The sequence below is a fragment of the Bos grunniens genome, chromosome 15 (assembly GCF_055505025.1).
Source record: "Bos grunniens cultivar Pamir isolate PY7600 chromosome 15, Bosgru_T2T1.0, whole genome shotgun sequence".
Lineage (NCBI taxonomy): Eukaryota > Metazoa > Chordata > Mammalia > Artiodactyla > Bovidae > Bos > Bos grunniens.
The window spans coordinates 53,349,728-53,364,996 of NC_141179.1; the positions used below are offsets into that span (position 1 = coordinate 53,349,728).

Genomic DNA, 15,269 nt, shown 5'->3' on the forward strand with positions numbered 1-15,269 from the left:
GCTTGTGTCGGTGTTCTGATGGGTGGAGCTGTATTTCTTCTCTTTGTTCAGTCGCGCTGTGGGGAGGGAGGGAGGGAGGCTGCAAACAAATAACACTGGCGTGCGCTCGCAGTGCCTCAGCCACACTGGGTCTGCCCCCGCTCACGGCGCGTGTAGCCTCCCTGCCCACACTGCTCGGGCTCTAGGTTGTTCCGCCGGGAACAATCCGAGGCTGGCCCTGGGTTGCATGTACCTCCCAGGTCCAAGCCGCTCAGGTTCAGGCACTCGGGTAGTCCTCAGAGGCGCAGACTCAGTTGGGCCTGAGTTTTGTGCTCTTCCCAGGTCCGAGCAGCTCAAGTGATGAGGTATTTGGCGAGCGCCAATGCTGCGACTTATCGCCTCCCCGCCACTCGGTTATCTGGGTGTAAAACCGGCGCACCTTCTCAGGCAGATGTTAACCGTCCAGACCCCCAAAAAGTTTTAGTTAGCAAAGAAGCCTGCTTACAGTTTTATAGATAATGTCTCTCTGGGGCTGCGATTGCCCCCTTCCGGCTCTGGCTGCCTGTCACCGGAGGGGGAAGGTCTGCAGCCGGCTATCTCTGATCAATTCTTTGTTCCGTGTGCGGGCCTGGCGGTGTCTTAGGTTGGGGCTGGCTTTTCGCGTGGTAGATATCCCACAGTCTGGTTTGCTAGCCCAAATTATTTCGCTCAGATAGTGCTCAGGGTATTCAGGCCAGATTCTTACTCTAAGCGATGCAGCCCGCGCTGCGCCTCCCTGCCCAGCCCCCGCTTGCTAATGGCACGTGCAGGCGTCTGCGCTGCTTCTCCGCTGGGGGAGTTACCGTAGGACTCGCAATCTTCGAGTTTTAATTGTGTATTTATTTTTTCTTCCTGTTATGTTGCCCTCTGTGCTTCCAAAGCTTGGCACAGATTCGGCAGTGAGAAGGTTTCCTGGTGTTTGGAAACTTCTCTCTTTTTAAGACTCCCTTCCCGGGACGGAACTCCGTCCCTCCCTCTTTTGTCTCTTTTTTTGTCTTTTATATTTTTTCCTACCTCCTTTCGAAGAGTTGGATTGCTTTTCTGGGTGCCTGATGTCCTCTGCCGGCATTCAGAAGTTGTTTTGTGGAATTTACTCGACGTTTAAATGCTCTTTTAATCAATTTGTGGGGGAGAAAGTGTTCTCCCCGTCCTACTCCTCCGCCATCTTGGCTCCTCCTGAACTTCTTTTTTAAAAGAGAGAAAAAAGCAGTTGAAATTTTGCAAATTGATGATTTGGTGCATGAATCCCTTTCCCTTCCAGATGAATTCAGTCTTTCATTTCACTGTTGTGTTTCACAAGATCTGGTAAAGGGAAGAATCTTGCTCAGATTCAGTAAAATTTACTGGGATACTTGGTTTTCCATGTGAAGAAAAAAATATTAGATCCACCCCACACTTCTCCAATTCCAGAAAGATGTAAGACCTAAATTAAAGAAATAAAAGGTTTAAAAACTATTAGAAAAAAACAGTAGAATATCAGTTTGACCCTGGGATTACAAAGTATTTCTTAGATGAGACCAAAACAAACAAAAAACTATAAAAGGTTGATAAATTTAACTTCTCAAAATTTAAATCTGTATGACAAGATGCTATTATAATATATAATAATAATGTAAACAGTTAAAAAAAGAAGCACGGAGTGAGAAAATATATTTATCACACATCTAAAAAAAAAACTGATGATTCTTAACTGTGGTGTTGGAGAAGACTCTTGAGACTCCCTTGGATGGCAAGGAGGTTCAACCAGTCCATCCTAAAGGAAATCAGTCCTGAATATTCATTAGAAGGACGGATGCTGAAGCTGAAACTCGAATACTTGTGGCCACCTGATGCAAAGAACTGACTCATTGGAAAAGACCCTGATGCTAGGAAAGATTGAAGGTGGGAGGAGAAGGGGATGATAGAGGATGAGATGGTTAAATGATTGGATGGCATCAATGGACATGAGTTTGAGTGAACTCCAGGAGTTGGTGATGGACAGGGAGGCCTGGCATGCTGCAGTCCATGGGGTCACAGAGTTGGACACGACTGAGCGACTGAACTGAACTGAAAAAAGAACTAGTATCCAGAAGAAAGAACTCATATTAATCAATAAGAAAATGAAAATAAACCAACAGAATCTCATCATGCAATTCACAGAAAAAAAATCACTCAAATGACTCGGGAGATGGAGGAGAAAAGAAAAAGATGTTCAAAGATACTAGTAATCAGCAAAACACAAGTAGATGGGATATAATATTACTTCAAACCTATCAGACTAACAAACATTAACAAATAAGTCTGACAGTATCTAATGTTAGGAAGAATCTGAAACAATGGGAATCAGTAAAAGCATTGTGAAAAGCAATTTTGTAATACTAAAAAGAGACACACAACCTAGCAGAATCTGTTTCTAAGACTATAGGCTTGGGAAATTGTAAACTGAGCTGGGCTTTGTGGGACAGGCAGGATTCTGACAGGCAAAGATAAAAGGATTGGCATTCCCAAATAAAAAGAACAGTATAAGCAAGGCCATAGAGATAGGAAATCACCTGAGGAACAGCCAAACTGTTTTCCAAAATGGCTCTACCAAATTTACATTCCCAGAGGCAGTATATGAGAGTTTTAATTTCTCCATATGCTTGCCAACACTTATTACTACCTGCCTTTTTAATTATAGCCACTTTAAGGGTATTAAGCAGAATCTCACTGTAGTTTTGAACCAGCATTTCCCTGATGATCAATGTTAAACATCTCCTATAAACGTTTATCAGCCATTTGTACATCATCTTTGGATAACTGCCTATTCAGATTCTTTGTAAATTTCTTAATTGGGTTATTTTTTTATTACTGAGTTGTAAGAGTTCTTGACATATAGACACAGGTATAAGTCCCTTATTAGGTAATTTACAAATATTTTATCCCAAATATGTGGACGGTCTGTTTGCTTTCTTGATGGTGTCCTTTGAAGTACAAACGTTTTTTTAACTTTAATGAAATCCAATTTACATATTTTTTTCCTTTGGCTCCTTGTACTACTGGTGTCATATCTAAGAAACCCTTGACAAATCTAAGGTCACAAAGATTTATCTCCAAGTTTTCTTATAAGAATTTTATAGCTCTTATATTTAGGTCTTTGAACGATTTTGAGTTAATTTTTGCACATGGTGTACAGCAGGGGTCCTATTTCATTCCTTCATATGTGGATATCTAGTTGTTCCAGCACCATATGTTGAAAAGACTATTCTTTCCTCCACTGAATTGTTTTTGGTACCCTTGTTACACAGTCACTGACTGTAAATGCAAGGGCTTATTTCTGGATAGTCAATACAATTCCAGTGATCCATATGTCTATCCTTATGCCTGAACCATGCTGTCTTGATTACTGTAGCTTTTTAATAACTCTGGGAAATTGGGAAGTGTGGGTCTTCCAAATTTATTCTTTTTCAAGACTGTTTTGGCTAATATGGATCCTTTGAATTTCCATGTGATTTCAGGAACAGCTTGTCAAAATATGCAAATAAGTCAGCTGGGATTTTGATAGGGATTGTGTTGAATCTGGAGATCAACTGGGAAAATATCACCATCTTAAAAATATTAAATCTTTCAATTCATGAATATGGGGCATTTTTCTAATTATTTAGATTTATAATTTCTTTCAAGAATGTTTTACAGTTTTCAGAGTACACAGTTTTATGCTTTTGTTAAATTTATTCCTTTTTTGTTTGATGCTATTATAAACAGAATTGCTTCATAATTTCATTTTTGGATTGTCTACTACAATTGAATAGATTGACTTCTGTGTATTGATCTTGTATCTTGCAACCCTATTGAACACATTTACTAGTTCTAACAGTTTTTGCATGGATTCCTCAGAATTTTCTCTATGTAAGATTGCTTCACCTGCAAATACAGTTTTAATTCTTCTTTTCCAATCTGGATGACTTTTTATTTCATTTTCTTGCCCAGCTGCCCTGGTTAAAACCTCCAGCACAATGTTCAATAGATGTGATGAGACTGGACATCCTTGTCCTGTTCACAATGTTACGGGGAAAGCATTCAGTCCTTTTCTGTTAAGTATGATGATAGCCATGGGTTTTCACAGATGTCCTTTATCAGGCTGAGGAAGTTCCTTCTATTCCTAGTTTGCTGACGTGCTTGTTTATTTCTTTGTTTTTTAAATAATGAAAGGGTATCAGAGTTTGTCAAAAGCTTTTTCTTCATCTATAGAGATGATTATGTGAGTTCTGTCCTTTAATGTTTTAATATGATGTGTTGCACTGATTGGTTTTCCTATTATGAGTGGCTCTTGCACCTATGGGATAAATCCCACTTGGCTGTAGTATATAATATAACCATTTCTATAAGTTATTGCTCATTTTGCTAGTATCTTTTTAAGGACTTTCACATTTATGGGATATTGGTCTGTAGTTTTCTTATGATGTCTTTGTCTGGTTTTGGTATCAGGACAATATTTGCCTTATAGAATGATTCCCCCCTCTTCTATTTTTTGGAGGAGTCTGAGGAGGGTTAGTGTTAATTCTCATTTAAGTATTTGTTAGAACTCACCAATGAAGCTATCTGTCCCGGGCTTTTCTTTATGGGATGTTTGTTGGTTGGTTGTTTGTCTTTCTAGTACAGATCTTCCCTGACTTAAGATGGGGTTACGTCCTGATAAGTTGAAAATATTGTAAGTTGAAAATGTATTTAACATACCTAATCTACCAAACATGATAGTGTAACCTAGCCTACAATTAAATATGCTTGGAACACTTACATTAGCCTATAGATGGACAAAATCATCTAATACAAAAGCCTGTTTTATAATAAAGTATTACATATTTTATTTATTGAATATTATATTCAAAGTTGAAAACAGAATGGTTGTGTGGGTACAGAATGGTTTTAAGTGTGTTGGTTGTTATCCATATGATTATGTGGCTGACTGGGAGTTGCTGCTCGTTGCTGCTGCCCAGCATCATGAGAAACTACAACAATGCATGTTGCTCGCTCAGGAAAACGTCAGAATTCAAAATCTGAATATGTACCACTCTCACACCATTGCAAAGGTGAAAAATCCCAAGTCAAACCATCATTATTAAGTCATGAACCATATACAATTTGTCCATTTCACCTAGATATCTGATCTGTTGTCATACAACTGTTCATAGTATTCCCTTAGAATCCTTATTTCTGTAAAGTCAGTAGTAATGCTCCCTATATCATTCCTGATTTTAGTAATTTAAGTCTTCTCTCTTTTATTCTTAATCAGTCTAGATAAAAGTTTGTTAATTTTGTTGCTCTTTTTAAAGAAACAACTTTTGGTTTATTGATTTAAAAATTTTTTTAATTTCACTGATTTTTGCTCTAATCTTTATTATTTCCTCATCTTGCTTAAGGTTTAGTCTGCTCTTTTCCCCTGCCAGAGTGTTAAGGTGAGAAGTTAGGTTACTGAGTTGAGGTTATTCTTCATTTTTAATACAGGCTTTTATAGCTATAAATTTCCTTCTAAGCACTACTTTAGCTATGTCCTATAAGTCTTGGTCAGGTGTATTTCACTCATCTCCAGCTATTTTCTAGTTTCCCTTGCGATTTCTTCTTTGGCCCACTGATTATTCAGGAGCATGTTATTTAATTGTCACTAAATTCTAAACTTATTATTGATTTATAATTCCAATCCACTGTGATTGAAGAACATAATCTGTATGAGTTCACTCTTTTAAATGAGAGTTGTTTTATGGCCTAGCACATAGTCTATCCTGGAGAAGGTTATATGTGTTCTGGAAAATAATTAAATTCTTCTGACTGTCAAAGCCTGTTGTTGGGGTGTCCTACAGATATCTGTTAGGTGTAGCTGGTGTACAGTGCTGTTTAAGTCTTCTATTTCTTTGTTGATCTTTTGCATAGTTGTTTAATCCATTATTGAAAGAGATGTACTGAAGTCTTCAACTACTATTGTTGAACCATCTTTTGCCTTCATTTCTGTTAGCTTTTATTTCATGTATTTTGGGGCTCTGTTATGAAGTATATATTTATAACTGTTTTACCTTCATGAATGACTCCTTTGTTATTATAAAATGTCCTTCATTAACTCTAGTAACATTATGGTTATTGTTATTTTAAAGGCTATTCTGTCTGATAATAGTATACCCACCCTAGCTATCTTATGGTTCCTGTTACATCATCTTCTTCCATTCTTTACTTTCAACTTTTTATATCTTTGAATCTAAAATATATCTCCTATAGATATTAAATTCTTGAATCTTTAAAAAAAAATTCACTATGACAATATCTGCTTTTTAATTGGACACAGAGCAGATTTAGTGAAGCTATTGGAACAGTTCAGTTCAGTTCAGTCTCTCAGTCATGTCCGACTCTTTGCGACCCCATGAATCGCAGCACGCCAGGCCTCCCTGTCCATCACCATCTCCCGGAGTTCACTCAAACTCACATCCATCGAGTCGGTGATGCCATCCAGCCATCTCATCCTCTGTCGTCCCCTTTTCCTCCTGCCCCTGATCCCTCCCAGCAACAGAGTTTTTTCCAAGGAGTCAACTCTTCGCATGAGGTGGCCAAAGTACTGGAGTTTCAACTTTAGCATCATTTCTTTCAAAGAACACCCAGGGCTGATCTCCTTCAGAATGGACTGGTTGGATCTCCTTGCAGTCCAAGGGACTCTCAAGAGTCTTCTCCACAACCACAGTTCAAAAGCATCAATTCTTCTGGCGCTCAGCTTTCTTCACAGTCCAACTCTCACATCCATACATGACCACTGGAAAAACCATAGCCTTGACTAGATGGACCTTTGTTGACAAAGTAATGTCTCTGCTTTTCAATATGCTATCTAGGTTGGTCATAACTTTTCTTCCAAGGAGTAAATGTCTTTTAATTTCATGTAGGTTGTGTTAAAACATAAGTAAAAATGTTGATAGTAAAGGAACAGAGTGGCTATGACGGCCTGAAGAAGTAGGAGGAGATAGAGGAATTTTTCATTTCTAATGAAGGAAAGACATTTCTCCTCCTGAAACATGAAAGAAATTACGGGCATAGATCTAAAGCATCTTTATTTATGCTCAGGTAGTTAACACTCTTACATTCATTTTATCATCCTGAAGCCGGCATCCTTTTAGACTTTCTTTGCTAGCCCTTTCCCAGTGCTGTAGGCTAGAAGGCCAGAAATTCAACCTTTTTGGAATTGTGTATATATTAAAAGTTAATACCTGAGGGATTGCCTTCAAAAGTGAGCTAATAAACAAGACATGGTCAACTCAATTAAATAAACAAGTACTTTAACACTTATTACACTTTAGGTACTACAACAAGTGCAAAATGAAAAGACAATCTTTGCCCTCTATGATCTCTTTTCCTCTATGAGAAAGACAAACATTTAAGTAACCCTGGTATTCGGTATCTTCCAATAAAGGCTGTCAAAGAGGAAAATACAAAGAGCTGTAGGAGAACTGGAAAGAAGGACAAAAAGAATTTTAGCAACTAACCTGACTCCCTTTCCCTCCAATTTGGTCTGGCTTCTGGATTGCAGAGGCTGCTGCAATTCTGAGTTAGTTACAAGAGAGACTTTTAAGTAGAGTGTTATTTTTGTTCAGACCATATACCTTCCCCTACTTTTGATTCAAACAAGTAACACTGTTGTGGACATTTAGAGGAGGTGTCAAACTCAGACAAACTGCACAGTTTTAGAGACAGCAGGAGCTTCATTTACAGGTAGACCTAGACTCAAATCCCAGCTCTTTTACTTATTAGCTCTGTGACTTTGAGCAAATCAACTCTCAGAGCCTTTGTTTTGGTATTTTTTAAAAAAAGACTAATTCATTTAATTGTTTGGTGTATGTTTTTTGAGTCATGTATGGATGTAAGAGTCGGACCATAAAGAAGGCTAAGCGCCAAAGAACTGATGCTTTCAAACTGTGGTGCTGGAGTCCTTAGATAGCAAGGAGAGCAAATCAGTCAATCCTAAAGGAAATCAACCCTGAATATTCATTGGAAGGACTGATGCTGAAGCTCCAATACTCTGGCCACTTGATGCAAAGAGCTGACTCACTGGAAAAGACCCTGATGCTAGGAAAGATTGAGGGCAAGAGGAGAAGGGGGTGACAGAGGATGAAATGGCTAGACGGCATCACTGACTCAAACTCTGGGAGATAGTGAAGGACATGGAAGCCTGGCATGTTGTGTCCAAAGAGCTGGACACAACTGAGCGACTGAACAACAGTTTATGTTGGGACCAGTGCCTCTTTTTCCTTCTCCTGTATCTGCATGTGAGTGGCTAGGGAAGAAAGCAGAGAAGTCCTGAACTTGCTTTGTAGACACCCATTTCAATATTCCTACTGACAGTCAGGAGAAGGAGTTTCCTGCTCTGGACATCCTATGGTAGCCATCATAATCCAGTAGGAAGAACAGGGGCTCTGAAGGAAGGCAGTGTGGATTCAAAATTAACAGAGGTAGCATGCAAAATACCTAGCATAAATACTTGGCACAGAGCAGTAAGTGCTTTAATAAATGTTAGTCCCCCACCCATTTTGGAAATGGTTGCATTTCCTGTAGATTTTCAAACTACTTAATGAAAAGCTTCTCAGTCTTCAATCATGTCCCTCACTCCTGCTTTTCCTTTCCCTTACCTGGCTCCAGGTGAGTAGACCTATCGCTATTTGGCCAAGCAAAGGCTAGACAGAAGCCATCTTAGTGTGTTTTTTTGTAGAAACATTGAATCAGTCATTATGCTTTCAGTTCAATTCAGAAGCTCAGTTGTGTCCGACTTTGTGACCCCATTGACTGCAGCACGCCAGGTTTCCTGGTTCATCATCAACTCCCTGAACTTGCTCAAACTCATGTCCATTGAGTCAGTGATGCCTTTGAATACAGGAAACTTTTTGTGTGCAGCTGTGTATATTGTGTATTACAACCTTTTGTGCATTTTAAATGGGTCTTCATTTCTGGGCTTGAGCTTTCTCTAGTTTCAGGTGGGGGCTATGGCCCAGTTGCAGTATGCAGGCTTCTCACTGTGGGGGCATCTCTAGTTGTGGAGCACAGGCTCTAGGGCATCAGGTTCAGTAGTTGTGGCCCATGGGCTTAGTCACAGAGGCTTGTAGGATCTTCCTAGGAAGATCCCATGGAATCGAACTCATGTCCCCTGCATTGGCAGGTGGATTCTTAACCACTGGACCATCAGGGAAGTTCCTCTAGCTACTCTTATAACTGGCTTTTCTTAAAGCTCTTATTAAATTATATTTCCATTTTTCTCAAATACTCATCCCTCAATATTGTGGATCTAGTATCAATCCAATGATGATCTCTTCAGTCATATTTCTCTTGGTCTTTATATGTCCCAGCAGGGGCTTCTGTTTGTGATCTCACTATCCAAACACACTCTTTTTTTTTTTTTAATTGATTGATGATTGGTTTACAATATTTTATTTCTGCCATACATCAACATGAATTAGCCATAGGTGTACGTATGTCCCCTTCCTCTTGAATCTCCCTCCCATCTCCTACCCTTTCCCACCCCTCTAGGTTGTTACAGAGCCCGAGTTTGAGTTCCCTGAGTCATAGAGTAAATTTCCATTGGCTATCTATATTTTACATATGGAAGTGTGTATACTTACATGCTACTCTCTCCATTCATCTCACCTTCTCCTTCCTCTTCCCTGCCCTTGTCCGTAAGTCTGTTTTCTATGTCTGCATCTCAACTGCTGCCCTGTGAACAGGTTCATCAGTTCCATCTTTCTAGATTCCATATATATGTGTTAATACATGATATCTGTTTTTCTCTTTCTGACTGACTTCACTCTCTATAATAGGCTCTAGGTTCATTCACCTCATTAGAACTGTCTCAAATGTGTTTCATTTTATGGGTGAGTAGTATTCCATTGTATATATGTACCACAGCTTCTTAGAGGAGCCTGGTGGGCTACAGTCCATGGGGTTACAGAGAGTTGGACCGACGATTAAGCAACTAACACACACACACACACACCAGTTTCTTTATCTATTCATCTGTCAATGGACATCTAGGTTGCTTCCATGTCCTAGCTAGTGTAAATAGTGCTCCAACGAACACTGGGGTACATGTATCTTTTTCAGTTTTGGTTTCCTCAGGGTATAAGCCTAGAAGTGGGATTGCTGGGTCATATGACAGTTCCAGTCTTAGTTTTTTAAAGGAATCTCTATACTGTCTTTCATAGTAGCTGTATTAATTTACACTCCCACCAGCAGTGCAAGAGGGTTCTCTTTTTCTCCACACCCTCTCCAGAACTTGTTTGTGAATTTTTTTTGATGATGGCCATTCTGATTGGTGTGAGGTGATATGTCATTGTAGTTTTGATTTGCATTTCTCTAATAATGAGCATCACTGAACATCTCTTCATGTGTTTATCAGCCATCTGTATGTCTTCTTTGGAGAAATGTCTGTTTAGGTCTTTTGCCCACTTTTTGATTGGATTGTTTGTTTTTCTGGTATTGAGTTGTATGAGCTGGTTATATATTTTTGAAATTAATCCTTTGCCAGCTGTTTCATTTGCTATTATTTTCTCCCATTCTGAGGGTCATCTTTTTACCTTGTTTACAATTTCCTTTGCTGTGCAAAAGCTTTTAAGTTTAATTAGGTCCCACTTGCTTATTTTTGTTTTTATTTCCATTATTCTAGGAGGTGCAAATCTACTCTATTTTTAGTCTCCCTCCTTCCCTAATCACACAGCCCATATGGCTGATGCCACGCGTCTAGCCAAAAAGAACCTACCAGCTAATCACCATTTCTCTGCTGACTCAACTGCCACTGCAGAAAAAGGAGCATGGACTTTAGATGCAGATATCGGTTCTAATCTGTTTCATCATTTTGAATTCTGTGAATTTAGGAAAACTATCTTTTTAAAAAAATATGGAAGGCTTCACAAATTTGAATGTCATCCTTGCGTAGGCACCATGCTAATCTCTGTATTGTTCCAATTTTAGTATATGTGCTGCCTAAGCAAGCACGAGGCAAACTATTATTTCCACTTACTGAGCTTTGGCTTCCTCATTTAAAATGGAAAAATAATAACTTTGCAGAATTGAGGTGATAATAATAATAGCAATAAAAATAATACTATTACTTACTGTGTGTCAAGTATCATGCTACTGAATACTTTACATTGATCTCATTTAATTTTCATAACCCCTTCATGAGGTAGGTTCCACTCTTACCATTATTTTATAGATGAGGAAACCAACTAGAGAAGCTAACTTACTCATCCAGGTCATTTTGGTAGACCATGGGCTGGCTAGCTAACTGCCCATTTCCAACCCCCTCCGCCCTCCTGAGGCTGGTAAAGTACCCACTTTCTCAGCCTTCCTATTCCTTAGGACTAGCCAAGTGGCCCAGTTCTGATCAAGGAAATAAACACATAAGTCTCCTGGGGAACTTGTGAGAAAGCCATTGTTTTTCTAGTAAAAGGACAAGTATTTCGATATTCCATCACCTTTTTTCAACCTCGGTCACACAGGTGACGCCTACAACTATAGCAGTCATCCTAGAACAAGCAGAAAAAGCGAAAAGATTCAGGGGATACCAGTCTTGAAATCACAGACCTAATAAATCAATGCCATCTGCCACTGACCTCCAGATTTTTTTTATGTGAGAAAAATATACTTTTATTTGTTTAAACTACCATCAGTCAAGTCTTCCAGTAGCATCTTCAGGCATTTATATGTGGTACAGCGTAATCAAATGATAGAGCTCAGTTCAGTTCAGTCGCTCAGTCGTGTCCGACTCTTTGTGACCCCATGGACTGCAGCACGCCAGGCTTCTCTGTCCATCACCAACTCCCGGAGCTTACTCAAACTCATGTCCATCATGTCAGTGATACCATCCAACCATCTCATCCTCTGTCATCCCCTTCTCCTCCTGCCTTCAACCTTTCCCAGCATCAGGGTCTTTTCAAATGAGTCAGTTCTTCTCATCAGGTGGCCAAAGTATTGGAGTTTCAGCTTCAACATTAGTCCTTCCAATGAACAACCAGGACTGATCGCCTTTAGGATGGACTGGTTGGATGTCCTTGCAGTCCAAGGGACTCTCAAGAGTCTTCTCCAACACCACAGTTCAAAAGCATCAATTCTTCAGTGCTCAGCTTTCCTTATAGTCCAACTCTCACATCCATACATGACTACTAGAAAAACCGTAGCTTTGACTAGACAGACCTTTGTTAGTAAAGTAATGCCTCTGCTTTTTAATATGCTGTCTAGGTTGGTCATACCTTTTCTTCCAAGGAGAAAGCATCTTTTAATTTCATGGCTGCAGTAACCATCTGCAGTGATTTTAGAGCCCCTCAAAATAAAGTCTCTCACTATTTCCATTGTTTCCCCATCTATTTCCCATGAAGTGATGGGACTGGATGTTATGATCTTAGTTTTCTGAATGTTGAGTTTTAAGCCAACTTTTTCACTCTCCTCTTTCACTTTCATCAAGAGGCTCTTTAGTTCCTCTTTACTTTCTGCCATAAGGGTGGTGTTATCTGCATATCTGAGGTTATTGATATTTCTCCCAGCAATCTTGATTCCAGCTTATGCTTCAGCCAGCCCAGCATTTTGCAGGATGTACTCTGCATATAAGTTAAATAAACAGGGTGACAATATATAGCCTCGATGTACTTCTTTTCCTATTTGGAACCAGTCTGTTGTTCTATGTCCAGTTCTAACTGACCTGCATACAGATTTCTCAGGAGGCAGGTCAGGTGGTCTGGTAGTCCCATCTCTTAAAGAATTTTCCATAGTTTGTTGTGATCCACACAGTCAAAGGCCTTGGCATAGTCAATAAAGCAGAAGTAAATGTTTTTCTGGAACTCTCTTCCTTTTTCGATGATCCAGCAGATGTTGGCAATTTGATCTCTGGTTCCTCTGCCTTTTTAAAATCCAGCTTGAAGATCTGGAAGTTCACGGTTCACATACTGTTGAAGCCTGGCTTGGAGAATTTTGAGCATTACTTTGCTAGTGTGTGAGATAGAGTTAATAAGATTCAAAATTAGGGGGTCAATCGTTAAGCTATATCAGAAACACCTGGCATTGGACTTGGCAGAGAATGGGTATTCAAATGATGAAAATGATTATAATAATATCAATTATTCAGTCTACTTCTTCAAGACCTCCATGTTCCTCAGGGAACACAGAATTGTCAGTAACCTAAATCACAACAGAGTTGCTCAGAACAGGCCAACTCTATTGGACCTGCCCACCCCTCATGTCTGCACTTCTGAATTCAGTTCTCCCAGCTCAGGGGCCATCCTAAGGAGGGTAAAGGGAAGGAAGGTTTGGAGATAGGTCTTGGCTGCTCACCCCCACTTATCTCATGGGCCACAAAGATTTCAGGCTCCCTGCCATGCAAGTCTAAGATGAGAGAGTTCAAAAAACTAAGGAGAAACTTACAATCTTGGCAGCATTTGTTGTGACAGTGATGGCCCAAGCGTCTCTCTCTGGCAGCCAGAGGCCTTTGGAGATAACAAGAAGTGTGGTTCTGTAGCTTAAATAAGACCAAGGGCTATTGATTTTTCTGCCTCTTTTCCTGCTGGGAGCGATAACAGCAAAAATCTGATTTAGACACTTAAATTCAAGTACCTTCGCCACCAGCTGAACAATTTTCAAGTAATCACACCTTTGACCTCACCCAACATATGTCCTTTTAAAGCCATTTTTTGGGGCCAATTATTTAGTTTTCCTAAGATGTATAGGGGAAAGGTAGACTTGTTGGCCATCTTCCTGAAAACTGTAGCTTCTATTCCTCTGTCCAGGATTTGAGCAGCTTGCTCATAGACCTTCCAGTCTGTCTGGGAGGGGGCCAGCCACTTCTGTCACAGCTGACACAGGTGCCATAGCTGACATGTCTCCAAGCTAACACATTGCCTTTGTTTCTACAGCTGTTCAGAACCCAAAAGGTACTTCCTGGAGAAATTATGACATTTACGATGGCAAGATTCCTAGACAAGATCACTGAATTGGGAAAGAAGAAAAAACTATTTATTAAACATTTAACTAAATGGCAGATTTGAGCATCAGAATCACCTAGGGAGCTTGTGAAAATACAGACTCCTGGGGAAGCTCTGGAGTTTGTAATTCAGTAGATCTGGGGTAGGGCTCAAGAATTTGCATTTCTAACAAATTCTTAGGCCTGGTGAGGACACTTAGAAGCCACTGCTAGAAGGTATCAATCTTTGAAAACTCACAGTTGGCTACCTTTTGTGAAAAGTCTCTTCAATCCTAAGAAGAGATACTCTATCAGGATATCATTTTGCTTACATCTTTTAAACAAACAAACAAAAAACAATCCTTCCCACCCCACCCTCCAAAATCCCCCTAAAAGCAACTACTAACAGATTTCTACAGATTTCCCTTTAAGGAAGGACTAGATTCCAAATGCTTCAGATCAGTGGGCAATGCCAGTGGGTTTTTAGAAGAGAAATTCTCCTAGGAGCTCCAGGCAATACATTCTGGAAGAAAGGACAAGTTAGCACCAGAGGTTCACCAATCTCCCAAAGTATGCACAGACTACTCACAACCAGCTGCCATTAAGAAAACAACAACGTTATGACAATGACTCTGAAGCTTTGTCCACAATACACCTGTACATGATGGTACTGGTCAGGGATGGATGGGTACATGGAAGGAGAAGAGAGAGTGTGTATGAGTGTATGTATGAGAGGGTAAGGAAACAAACAAAAAACCACCTAATTCTGAGATAACTTTCCTGATGGCTTAGGAGCTGTCAGTGAGTCACAGGTGAATTGCGATACTGCTTTCTCAAGCTCAGTAGAAATGTCTGGGAAGGGAGGGGAGAACATTAGTTCCTGGACAGTCTTGTTTATCTAGAGTTCTCTACAAATATTCCTTTCTGTGTAGAAGAACTGGCTTAGCGTTAACTGAATCACTGCTTTAGAAGGAGAGTCTCAGAACGAAAATGTTTATTCTAAACTCTGAGTTCAATCTGCCAGACACTTAATGGATCTCTGAAAAAGTTTCATTATTAGGGACCTGGTGCTTTAGTCATTTATTCATTCAGTCAGTCAATACTCAGAGTTTATTCTGAGTTAAGCACTGGGTTAAACACTGAGGACACAGTGAGTGCCTGCAAGAACAGTGAAAGTCAAAGTCGCTCAGTAGCGTCAGACTCTCTGAGACCCCGTGGACTATACCCAGGCCAGAATACTGGAGTGGGTAGCCTTTCCTTTCTCCAGAGGACCTTCCAACACAGGGATCAAACCCAGGTCTCCCACATTGCAGGCGGATTCTTTACC

At 39.9% G+C, this 15,269-nt stretch overlaps 1 protein-coding gene and 1 non-coding gene across 16 annotated transcripts in view; both read right to left on the minus strand.

Moving 5' to 3' along the window:
* Positions 1-15,269, minus strand: part of FAM168A (family with sequence similarity 168 member A) — a 242,229-nt gene that overhangs the window by 42,600 nt on the left and 184,360 nt on the right. The window lies entirely within an intron of this gene.
* LOC147358229 (U6 spliceosomal RNA) lies at positions 10,883-10,986 on the minus strand. The gene has a single exon (XR_015142538.1). It is a non-coding gene; the product is annotated as a U6 spliceosomal RNA (small nuclear RNA).